A 12659-nucleotide genomic window follows, 5' to 3' on the forward strand; every position below is an offset into this window, starting at 1 on the left:
AAAATTGAGATAATTAGAATACTTGAAGCAGTTAATATTTATTAGTCATGAAGATTTTGACAGATTAGATGTTTTCCTACCCACACATTCTCTGTCAGAAAAAAACCAACCAAAACCACCAAGAAAAAGCCATAACAAAAAAAAAAAAAAAACCAAAAAAACAAACAAACACCAAAAAAACTCAAAATAACAAAACACCTCAAGCCCCCTTATCTTTCATTCTATGGGTCACAAACTTTGATATGAAGCAGAAGGCATGGACTTCTCAGTTTGCTCAGTATGAGACACTGAGAGTAGTTGCTGTCACTCAATTCAAGAAAAGGCCAGGAAAAAAAATGATTGGAACAACAAGATCTCAGTGGAAATGCAGAGAGTTGACCCTGGAAAGTGCCCAGGATTAAAACCTGAAGACTGAATCTTCCGCACTACTTCAACTTCCACTATAAATTATGGTGTCCCTAGTAAGGTTGCAGGGCTGCTCCAGTCACTGGGGATTATGAGACAACCCATTTCCTATTAACTTTTTCCTTCTGTTGGCCTTCCTTATAGGAGAAGAGATGCATGGAACAAAGGCAGACCAGTTCTGGGGCACTCCAGAACTGCATCAGAGAAGATGCCAAGACACAGTGGAGTGAGTCTTGGCCTCCTGTCCTTGAAATGGGAGACAGGAGGCCAAGAACTGACAGATTACTGAGACTGCTGTAAGGGCTGGTTTTACCAAATATGTCCTCTTTTATCTGTCCAGAAATCTGGCTGAAAATAAGGATTCCTGGCTATCCCACAAGCTGTCAATAGCTGTAAATGTTCAAACTGTGTCTGGGCACAGACAAAGCCTGCTTTTGCATGGAATGTGTATGTTATTAATGTATAATAGAGCAGCCACATGAAGTTCCTAGTCAGCAATTTATGCAAAACATGAAAGTACCACCAGTGTTAGACTGTGTAGCTAGCTGGCTGTAAACACACCCACTTCCATTATAACTTACCTTGCCTTTTTTATTAGCACCACTGAATGGTCACTACATGCCCCTGTATGAAGTCCCTTGGGTCCCTTTACACTCACAGGCAATAAAGCACCTCAGAAATGACATTTGCATGTATCCACAGGCAGTGTGAAAAAGAGTGAATGCATAGGATTAACTGTGGCAGGCAGGGGGATGAGTGGAAAGGATTTTCAGTGCTGTCTACACAGCAAGGTCAAGGGCAGACAGGAGTAGATTATACAACTGCTCTTACCTGGTACAAACCAGTATGGCAGGACTGACTGCCTTGGCAGGCTGAACACAGACCTGATCTGGAGTTATCCCAGCACTGCCCTCAAGGGAATCAAGAGACAGATTGGAAAGTAATCTTGGATACTACTCTGTGTGAGTGCCAGTTTGCTCTCTTAAGGGGATGGTAGATGGGGCAGAGCGATCTCTCAGTTATACCCTCCCTTCCTGTGATCATCAGAGAGGAATTGCTGAATTCACTGAGGAGATTTTTCTTATCCTACAAAAATCTTTATGGGCCAGCTCTGTCATAGATAAAAGGATAGGGGATTTTTCTGAATTTTTTTATTTTCATGAAAATGATTTTAGAGATATTTTTCCAGTGTCACCTTGTCTGACAATAGCAATTCATGCTTTAATTATCTCATTGGCATAGTGAGACTGTAGGAAAGCTGGTAGGATTATGAGCTACAAGGGAAGAAAAATGTGGTTTAGATGAGCAAACACTCAGAAGTTTCCAGCTCTCATAGGTTTTCTTTGATTGCTGAAAAAGCATGTTGGAGAAAATCTGCTAAAGTTTCAATATCCTTCCTCTTCAAGGGAAATCCACAATTCTTAACTCTTAGGAGCACCATCAAGACTCATTGGAAACCAAAAGACAAGACAAAAATAGAACCCAGCAATAAAAAAGAAGTCTCAACCTTTAAAAAACAAATATCCCAGGATCCCATTACTCACCATAAAGACAAAAAAAAAAATGGAAATGAACTCACATTGTTTCCTCTGAAGTACCCAGAAGAAAAATCTGCACCTTAAAAACGTTTGACCTCAATACAGGCCATAACGTAGAAATGTGAGGATCTTGGAAACTTGTGCTTTTCCTGGATTGAGGCCCAGATTTTGTAATATATCTTGCCTGTTACTATTTTTTCTTACTTCTTCCAAAGTAGAAAAGGTTCTTTTGAAGAATGTGTTTTCTAGACACCTTGATACACCAGAATTTGGGTCTGTTTAAATACTTCAAATCTGACATATATACACATGTAGTTATAACGTTTTGTGAATGTGAGCCAACATTTCCTTCTCTGGATCCAGTCCTTCCTATCAATATGTTGTAAGACACTAGACAGAGCAGTGTCTACCCTAACATACAGAGTATGCACTAGACCAGACAAATAACAGTAAAACACTCAACTTTCTGTGCCTTCACCTTCTTCACCACAGTTTTAATGAACAGCACCTGAAAGAATTTATGCCCATGTTGAAATTGGACTTCAAGGACACACTGCTGGCACATCACATCTGCTTGGAAAAGCAACTTTTTTACTTCACACAAGGAAATCTATCAATAGTTTGATCCAGTGACTATCAGCAGCATAAGTTTTCCCTCAGAGGCCATTTTCCTACCCTGGCCACAATGTGCTTTTGCATGTTGACTTGCTGTTTGGTTCCTGATGCTTTCCAGGCTGAGTTGAAACTGTGGCTACAAGACATTAACCCTGATCTAAGATGCTCATGGCCTGTCACATGCATCCCTCTTTTTTGCTGTCTTGAGAGTATATAAGCAAATTCTTTCCTGTGTGTTATCTCATACCAGTTGACTGAGGGCACCAGAGCAAGTCAAAGCAAGACAAAGTCTGATCAATATTTTTCCTCTAGGTACACCTCGAAATTCAGCTAGAAGGGGATCAGCCATACAATAATTCATGATTACTAGCCCCACTAAAATGAATTCCTGCCATATCTTATCAAACAATCAGCCATGAGAGAAAGTTTTCCCTACTGGAACATGCATAACTCACTCCAACTTTTGTGGCTGTGAACTGAAAGCAATTCTTTCTCCACCTTCCAATATTTGCTCAGGTGCAGCTTGGTTTCCACGTGGACTGACTGAGGAGAACCTGCCTCAACCAGCGAGCTAACAGGAGCCACCAACCAGCTCGCACTGACTGCAAACAAAGTCTTCATCCCTAAAGAGTCTGTTGCATAAAAGTGCACAACATAAAACCATCTTTGTATTAGTGACTTACTGTAAGTCCTTAGGAGGTTTGCCTTTAAGGATGACTACATTTTTAATCAATCAGCAAGGCATGCAGCATGTAAAGTTCATGCTAGCTTGAGCGGCAGTGCACTGTGTTTTTCCCCTGGTGAAAAAAAGCTCAGCCCCTGAGCTTTAGCTGGTGAGGTTATGCAGCCTTGCCTATTAGGATGGCTCTCAGTCACATGCCTGACTGCACTCTCAAGTCTCAGGGCCAAGAGTAAACTTTGAAGGAACCCTGCCAATTAAATGTAAGCAGAAAACAAAGTCTTCATTTTTCAGCAAAGCTAATGTGGTCAGAAATGTTCTCATGCTGCTGCTACTGATAATTGTTATTTTGCATTCAGTAATGATGGCTTTTAACTCAATTTGAATATTAAATTCTGTCATAAAAATGAAGGTATCTAAAAATGAGGGTTGATCCGATTGTCACTGGTAAATAGACAAAATACATTTTACTACTGGTGAAAAGTGAGCCCTTCCATGACTAATATTTTACAAATGTCTTGTTTTGGGGATCTTACAGGGAAAAAAATCCAAAAAAAACCCCCACCTTAGATGGCATTCATTATCTACAAGAGGCAAAGACAAAACATTGCAGGAAGGTTACCCCAGATGAATTCCAGTAAACCCTTTATATCATTTCATAGTCCAAATAGTCTACAGCAGGTTGCAGAAAAAATATTTTATTAAAGACATACAGAACTTCATAGAATATACTTGGATTAGTTCTTGTACCTTTCTCCATTTAAATGTAATTGTTTCAGTCCTCAGTTCAGATACAATAATGTTCCAGTTTCTGTGTTTAATTGTTCTGCTGGATTTTGACCCTGCCCACAATGACTCTGACAGCACAGACAGTCTCCAAAGTGGTCTTAAGTTAAAAATTACAACACTTTCAATCCCTTTATCTTCTTTTTCTTTTCAACATTAGAAGCAAGTGGTGTACATACAACTAGAAAACTCCAGTGCTCAAAGGGTCTTGAATGTAATCTTGCTATCCTATGAGCCAGTTAAAAGCTATGGCATGGGAGATGGTAATCTGATTATCAGAGCTTTCCCAGAGCTTCTAGTGCTGTCGGGGCACCAGGAAAAGCAAGAAGGATATAAAAAATTTCAGAATGTCCCAGACAGATTCTTGGTTGCCTGCTGAACTGAATCAATGGATTTCTTGGAAACAGACCCTATGGGAATATATTGGATTAAATTCTCTTGGGGCCTCCTAACACCTTCATGAAGGTCTCAGGTAGGTGCCAAGCAAAAGAGAGAAAAAAAAATTCCTGCTTTAAAAAGCCCTTCAAAAAAGATCAGATGAGCTTCAGCTTAAACGAGAAGTAAAACATGACCATTCCAAAGGGATGCTTGTAATTTCTACCATGATTTCCATAATTCAATACCTTATAATTATGCATTTCAAAGTCACCTGAAAGTACCAATAAAGACAGATTGATTACTTTATTTGTATACATTGCTATGAGACATTATCATTTGATGCTGCCAAAGCCAGTTCCATGCCAGCCCTTGATCTAAAATTAGAGTAAGGACAAGGAAGTGTTCTTTCCTCTATAATGATCACCTAAGCCCAAAGGAGCCAACAGAGGCTGAGAGACCATAAAGCAGTCAGTACCAATGGGCGTTTGCTGATGAAAAACTACAGGACCTCCATACAGGCCCCTTGGAGCTTTCTTGAGGACACATACAAATTCCAGCACCCAGTCAGCAAAGTGCTCAAAATATTCACTAGGGATAGGGCTTGAAACTTACTCAGAGAAGGTAACCAGGCATGGGAGACAGACTGTGCAGCAATGTGAAGGACTCAGAGTGGTTTTAGTTTCCTAAAAAACATCATCAGCCATAACAGAAGTAGAAGGTATTCTGCATTGACTTCTACTCCCTGCAGTTGCTCCTCTGAGAATAATAGAGATCTCACAGCCTCCATCCCTGCAGCTCTTCCCTGCCTGGGCATTGCAGAAAATCTCAGCCTTGTGCCTGGGCAGTGCCATTCCACGGATACTGAGTAGAGGGTCAAGGAAATATCTTTTGGCTCTTACTTCCAAAGGCAGGTTTTGCACTTCTTCACACCCACCTGACTGCTCTTGAATTCAAGCACTTAGTTAAAGTAGGGAATCTGTTTTTTGTTCTCTGGAAGACAATGCCTTCTATATAACCCTGACCCAGTGAAAATGTAAGGTACTGAGAGCTCAACCTGCACCACAGCTGCTCCATCCAGGATCACGTGTGAAGAGGGTTTACTCAAAGGATTGTCCTCATCTAACTCCACAAGTGCTCAGCCTGCTTTCACCTTAAAACAGTTTGTATATGTGTGCCTCAAATTATTTCTGTGCATACTTCATGTGTGCATCAGCCCAGATCCTTGAGTGTGTGTGCATGCAGATAGATAAACAGATAATCTGGAATTGTTTCAAAGCAAGGGAAACATTTATCTTTCTTTCTTTCTGTCTTTCTTTCTTTCTAACCATTTTGAAACAACTTGGCCTTGGGATCTTCCAGGGAGCTGTGTGTATATGTGAGTGACACACTTGCCTGTTTTCACAGCTCCTGCCTTATGTCAATTTAAGCATCTTTCCTACACCTGGAGTTCAACAAACATCAGCTCACAGGTGTTACACTCCATTGGCTGAAGGCTGGCTCCAGAGAGTCTAGCCAATATCTGCTTTGGCTATTAACAACCTTGGAGAGGCCAAGCTCAGTGTGTGTGGGGAAGCAGCGGGGGGGAAAAGGTGGAAGGAAAAGGAAGGGGGGTTACATGTATGTGCATGTGCATTTGCTGCTGCTTTAACTTTCCATCCATTTAAGAGTTTAAATACTACTCAAGCACTTAAAAAAACATTAGGACACATTCCAGCTTTCTCTGCCAGTCAGAGGGAAAAAATGTTTGAAACCCTGCATCTCAGCACCCTGAGGGCTTTATGATTTGTTAGGTTTAGTAGTTCAGAGGATTAAAAAGACAGAAATATTAGTAGAAAAAGAAGAGGAAAAAGTCAATGTATTCACTGAAGCAAATCTAATGGGTTGCTGGGCCAGAGAAGGAAGGGTTCTACTACCTGACTGAATCTTATTTATATTTCTTGCTCCACAATAAAAAAAATAATTTTCTAGACATTCCCCCCCCCTTTTTTTTTTTTTTGCTATGCTAGTCACATTTTCTAAATCCTTTATCAACGACTGCTCTGCATATGAATGGGCTGTAATTGAACTGTCACATTCATGAAGGTCAGTAACCTTTCATTAGGAAGAATGTGTCTTTCTTGATAAATTGCAAAGTCCCTGAGGATTTGAAAGCATTTTTTTATTTCATTCTTTCAAATATACCTTAAAAATCTAACACAGATCTTTCTCTCTTTTCATAGTACTCTGACAAACCCCTCGTCTTTCTCTTTGTCATAGGCAGTTCCATGCAAAATATTCAATCACAAGCTTTCACTGTGACCTTCTTAACAACAAAATGGGAAGCGTAAGCCCCCCACCCTCAACCCCTCACTTTGAATTGCAGATTGCTAATACTTCTGCTTAAAAATCCCCAAAAGTCAAAACCTTGAGATTAGAAGCTTTGCCATGTCCTTGCTTCTTCAGATTGGTTTGAGTTTCTACTGTAATGTGACCTAAGTCACACTCTGTTGGTGCCAGTACATCAGTCCATCTTCTTGTTGTGTCCATTCATGTGCAGAGATGGACAGACAAATGCACCAAGTAGTGACAGGCTACATGAGAAAAACAAATTGAGGGAGAGAATGGTGCTTAAAAAACATATTTAGTACTGCAGATAGCTTTCAATCCTTGCCAGAGGTTAGCTGAATGCAATTCATTCTTCCCTATCTAAGGAAAACAAGATTTTCAGAGGGTTGGTTGTGCACCTTGATCTGCACCCTGCTACAGCAGGGTCCTTAAAAGAAACTGACTGGCTGCCAAGTTCATAACTACTGCCAGAAGTTCAATTCCTCCTCCAGATTCCAATCAGAAAGCATGCAGCAGGATACATGGAAATGTGTCGAGCTTCCCACCCTTACCAGTGCAAAGCTGCCTTCTGAAGTGTTAAAATACTATTGAGGCTTCTGGGGCAGAAGCCATCTGTTCCTGTGCCATGTTCTAGCTAGATAAGCCTATTGCCCATCTTCAGTCAGTTGACTGGCTGGGGATTGACTGTCAAGGGGTCAGAAAAAAGGCAACTTTGTGAAAAGTTAGCCATGACCAAGATAGAAACACCACAACATGAAGAAGGTGAGACTTGATAAATGGAAGCAAGTATTTGGCCTCCTGTGATAGCTATTCAAATGCTTCAAAAACATGAATTCAGGTTCTTGAGAGACTATCCTTTTATTGTCAGCACCCATAAAATTGTGGTGATTCAAGGTTCACCCCATAAGATGGAATGTAGAGGAAAGAGGAAAAAGGCATACTTGCTAAACAGCTGAAATACTTTGATGGTACAAACCACACTGGAAGCTTTTTAGCTGGAAGGAAAAAATAAGCAAACATTTCTTTTGATTTTTTTTAAGAATGATTGAAGAATTAATACTTTAATTAGGTTTAAGTCACTTTTCTGAAGACTTCTCTCAGCTAGTGAATTCTGTTGGGTTCATATGCCCAGCTTTGAATGGGAATAATTTACTGCAGTACCACAGAATGGATCTTTTACACCAGTAACAGAAGTAATAGAAAAAAGACTCTCACAAAACAAAACAATATAGGTTCTGCCTGACTTCCATATTAACATCCTCCTTCAGCAGCAAGAGTATGTTTGAATTAACATGGAGAGGGTCTTTATTTAAAAGATAGATGTACTCTCATGCTGCAATTCTGCAATTGTTCTCTAGACACAGAGTTCATGGCGAGGGGTAGCCAAGGGTGCCCAGAAGCATAAATCAACCTAGACAATTCATCATGTGAATTCTCTCTGCCACTGGTGAAGTAAGGTACTTGCAATAACACTGTGAAGAAAAAGACTAGACTTCATCAGTGGCCAAGGGCATGTCGCAAACACCACCTAGGACTTTAAAACAACAGAAAGGTCTTCACAGACCATCACTTTCAGTGCCACCACATTCAGGCTGCTCAATGTAAGAGTCTCTTGTAGAAACCTCCACTACAGTAGCATCTAAGGTCAATCAGCAAAGAGTGACTCAGACTTCTAGTGAGCAGGGGCCACAATGCATCAAGCAGGCATGACTTGCTTCTCCACATGCCTGACTTTGGTACCAAAATGACTTATCTTTCTGCTGACTGCACAGGAAGCCAAGGTCTAGCAACTTGGCAAGGTGTGCAGAATTGCTCACCACTCTCTTGACCTGACACACTGTCCTTGCTCCTGTTTCATACTGGACAACAGGAATACAGCTCCCAGTTTCTATGTCCCAGTGTCATTGCTGCTGTGTGGAATATGTAAATACGGTCTTATGTAGGACTTTTCTACTGTACATCAGGAGATGACTTTGCCTCCTGTTTTGGAGGCAAGATGTTGACTGCTTTTCTAGAGTGTAAGCAAAGAAGAAAAAACAAATTATATTTTAATGTTGGACCACTTAATGTTGTCCAAGTTATGGACGATTAATTTGGAGACCATTGATTTAATCTCATGCCATGTATTTGGGTGTGCCAGTGATTTGGAGAATGTTTTCATGCAAGTGCCAAATCATCCAGACATTCTCAGTTGCCAAAAAACCAGAATTGACTGACAGTCAAATCAATTCAAGTAGAAGACCACAATCTTGGGAAAGAACTTACATCAAAATAAATATTTTTGCAGATATTTTCTAGCATGCCTGCCCTAAAATGAACCATAGCCAATAATTCTTAAGGTGTACTGTTATTTTTCTTCTCAGATAGAATGTTAATAGCCAAGTGGATATGAGGTTGCTATTTACAAATCTCTGTAGAGTTGATGTTTTCATGAACTTTGGTCCTCTGTCCAGAGTATACTAATTTCTTTCCTCACTTGGAATTGGAGGTAGTTTCCTACATCACAGTACTCAGATTCATACACAGTTAAACCTTGTTGCATATCAGGGAATTCAGATTCCAAGATTTCAGTTGATAACTGGATATGGAAAAACAACAGAGCAGTATATCACCTCATTGTATATATCCAGACCAAAACAATGAGACCTCTCAAGCACTTCACACTGTGTATAAAATAAAAGTCATTAAAGAATTTGTTTAGAAGTGTGTTAAGCGTTTTCCAGGCAGGCGGTGAATAAATCCACTTTACCACTTCGTGGCTTTACAAAGAAGCCCATCCATTAACATGGGAACCCTCTTGTTTGCATTTCTTAACAGCTGACATTTGTACCTTTCCAAGGAAAGTGAAGGGCATCTCATTGCCTCATTGTTTAAATCAGTGTGAAAATAATGGGGATGATAGGGAATTGTAGCTAATTTCCTTTGTCTCCTATTCAGCAGATAATGGTGGTATGTGTGGGATGCTAAAGGCCAGGCAGAGGAGGTGACCTGAAGATGACTTCATTCTTATGAGGTTTATCAAAGGCTCCTGTCAGTCAAATGCATGCTGAGAGATTGGGGACTGACCATCTGCTCCAAAGTTAATCAAAGAGGAAAAAGGAAAGTGAGGAGGTGAAAAATCCCCTTGTCAGCTTTATGGAAGGTAGAGGGAGAGGCAGACAGAAGAGGGAACTCTGGTGCTCCAGTAGCCCAGTACCCAGACTTGATGGCTGCAGAGGAGAATGGGGTGGAGGAGCATCAGGGAAAGAGAAAGATACCATTGTTTTGAAATTTCCTTGGGATGATCCCACACCTGCTTTAAGTGGCAAGCCTGAAGGTCACTGCTGCTGTTAGCCATGCAGAGCAGAGGTAGAATTATTTCACTTGTCCTCAGTAAAAAAAGGGGGAGTGACTGACTCACAGTAAGGAACCGGTGTAATATAAAGCACAGGATTTACTGTCACAGAGCCAGACTTCCTTCCTCTGAGTTTTGCTTCTTGCAAACAGGAACAAGGGGTGCAGCCATGCCACCTTCATGTCCTGCAGATTCAACCATACCCAACTCCTCACCTTCTACCCTCTCCACCCATTGGGCTCAAAAACAGATGTCCTGAAAGCACTACCCACATCTCCAAGAGGCTGGCATAGTTTGCCCATAATGGCTTTTCTGTCAATACTGACCCACATACATTTGTACACTGTACATAAGCTAAGAGGGATATAGAGCAGGCATTTATCAACAAATTACTTGGTTTTTACTGGACATCACACAATGCTTGTACATGAAAGTGAAGGCACCAATCAGATAACTAAAATACTATTTAAATGTGTGCATTTAAACTAAAATACAATTTAAATGTGTATTATGGAAAAATGCATTTCTTCACCAAAGATGCATTCTGAAGTAAAACACCAGAGTGTGACAGCCTGATTTCCATAACTAGCCCTGTTCAGCTGCTCAAATCAGCTAAATAGAGACATATTTTTAAAACTACAAATGTCCAGATTGTGAATCCCTCCTTCATGCTGGCAAGTAGTCATGCTAATGAGTTGTCTCCTTGACTCCAGGGGAAAAACTCTTGCCAGGAAAGGTTTCACAATCCCAGACCTAAACATTTCTAAAATGATTAACCAATGTGAACTAACTTAAAGCAATACAGAAAAAAAAAAAATTAAAAGGGGGGGAAAAAAGGCAATAGGGGAAGGGTTTTTTTGAGGGCTGCAGATTAAGGCTGAGCATTAAATGTGTTCATGGAATTAGCAGAGCAAGGGATGAATGTGCTTCCTGTAGTACACACACACACACACACACACACACACACACACACACACACACACACAGACACACACAGACACACACAAGACACACACAGGCTCCTCCCCCCAGGACAGAAACATCCTAAACCAAAGAGAATGAGAACAAAAGAGTTTGGCTGCCTCATATACCTGGGGGTGGGACTTGCTTCTCCATTAAGTTTCCATTTGGCATCTTCCTCAGGTCGAGGTCCAGTCAGGCCCCCACAGAGAGGAACATATGGAAAACAGTGGCAACGAGTTCTGCTCTACCTGCAGCTTTGCTGAGCTGAGTCTCCTCCAATGCCCTGTTTGGGAACATCACTTTGCATGGCCAAGTGCTGCAAAGTAGAGCTGAGAATAGTGAGAGTAGAATCAGACAGGACTTTTAAACCAAACCTTTACAAAGCACCTAACACAGGGAACCTCTGCTGAACAGAGGTTTGTCAAGGATATACAGTTCTGTCTGTACATACAAAGTACAAACATAACTGTACACTCAATGCTTGCTGTCCTCCTATTTTTATTGAGTTTTTAAAACAGGAAGCAACCTGCTGCACACTAGGCAGCCTGAAACAGGCACAGCCAAAAAAGAGCAAAGGTGGATAGATATTGAGACAGATAGAATTTTCTTGCTGCTAGTGTCTGATGTGACCCTTTTGCATGGCAATAAAAGTCAATGAATAATCTCAGGTACCAAAAATGCACTCTGATTGTATATACCCCAACTTGCATTTACTTTCTACTGAACTGCTTTACCTGAGCTGTGATGACTTCAGAAGGAAGTGAATTAATAGCACTAAGGGTTCTTTTTGGGTTTTATTTTTATCTGCACAGCTCTAGATCCCAGAGAAATATGACTAAGAAAATTATCTTTCCCAACCCCTGGAAAGAAAATGCAGCCATTTGGATCCCAACATAAACAAGCATCAGCATGTCTGAAATGCTCTGCTGGCTGTAATTAAAACTCACAAGCAGCTATGATACAACTGTTTCTGTCTTTAGGACATGAAACATGCAGACATTTAGAAATGGGCTGACAGAAAATTCAGCAAGGAAATTTCACCAGAAACCTTCTATCCCCTGGAAAAATTAGGTATTTCTATCAGGCAGCAAGACATTATCATAATATTTATTATTCCCCTTGCCCAGTTCCTGCTGGATCTCACAGAAGGAAAAAGCTTTAGGCTTACCTGTGTCTGGCATGGATCCCTAGTCCAACACATTGGTTGAATACACAGGCATGAACATGCTGTCATCAGCATATCCTCCTCATTCTTGTGGGCTTGAAATAATCCAATATACCAAATTAGACAATGCCCTAAATCAGTCAGCAGCTCCATTTTCATCAGTGGCTGAGAGTATTTCCAAAAGCAGGTAGGAGATGTAGCTACCTAACCCTAAACTGATGGGAGATAAGAGACCACATCCCCTTGAAGATGGTGAGAACGTCAAACTGTGCTCTTTTCCCCACACTTTGCACAGCTCCCTTATTTCTTGCTAGAAGTCACATAATTGCAAATTTCACAATGTTAAGTAATTTCTGAAGGACTTTTTCAACTTCTCTGTTATACTTCATGGTCAACAGCATGCATGCTGAATATACACTTTAATGATAGCCACAGCAATAATTCACACAGAAACAGTTTTCTTTCAAACAC

At 40.7% G+C, this 12659-nt stretch overlaps 1 protein-coding gene across 14 annotated transcripts in view; it reads right to left on the bottom strand.

The window, feature by feature from the left end:
• The window catches only part of LOC116183231 (uncharacterized), a 274914-nt gene that overhangs the window by 49317 nt on the left and 212938 nt on the right, over nt 1-12659 (bottom strand). For 11 of the 14 annotated variants that reach the window (XR_014952730.1, XR_014952741.1, XR_014952739.1 and 8 more), the window contains 2 exons: nt 12192-12283; nt 11152-11352 (listed from right to left, as the gene is read on the bottom strand). The exons of the other annotated variants lie outside the window; for them this stretch is intronic. The gene's annotated coding sequence lies outside the window, so the exon portion shown is untranslated. The remainder of the gene's footprint in view (nt 1-11151; nt 11353-12191; nt 12284-12659) is intronic. 14 annotated transcript variants of the gene reach the window in all.

The sequence above is a fragment of the Lonchura striata genome, chromosome 2, assembly GCF_050655825.1.
Source record: "Lonchura striata isolate lonStrDom1 chromosome 2, ASM5065582v1, whole genome shotgun sequence".
NCBI classification, from domain to species: domain Eukaryota; kingdom Metazoa; phylum Chordata; class Aves; order Passeriformes; family Estrildidae; genus Lonchura; species Lonchura striata.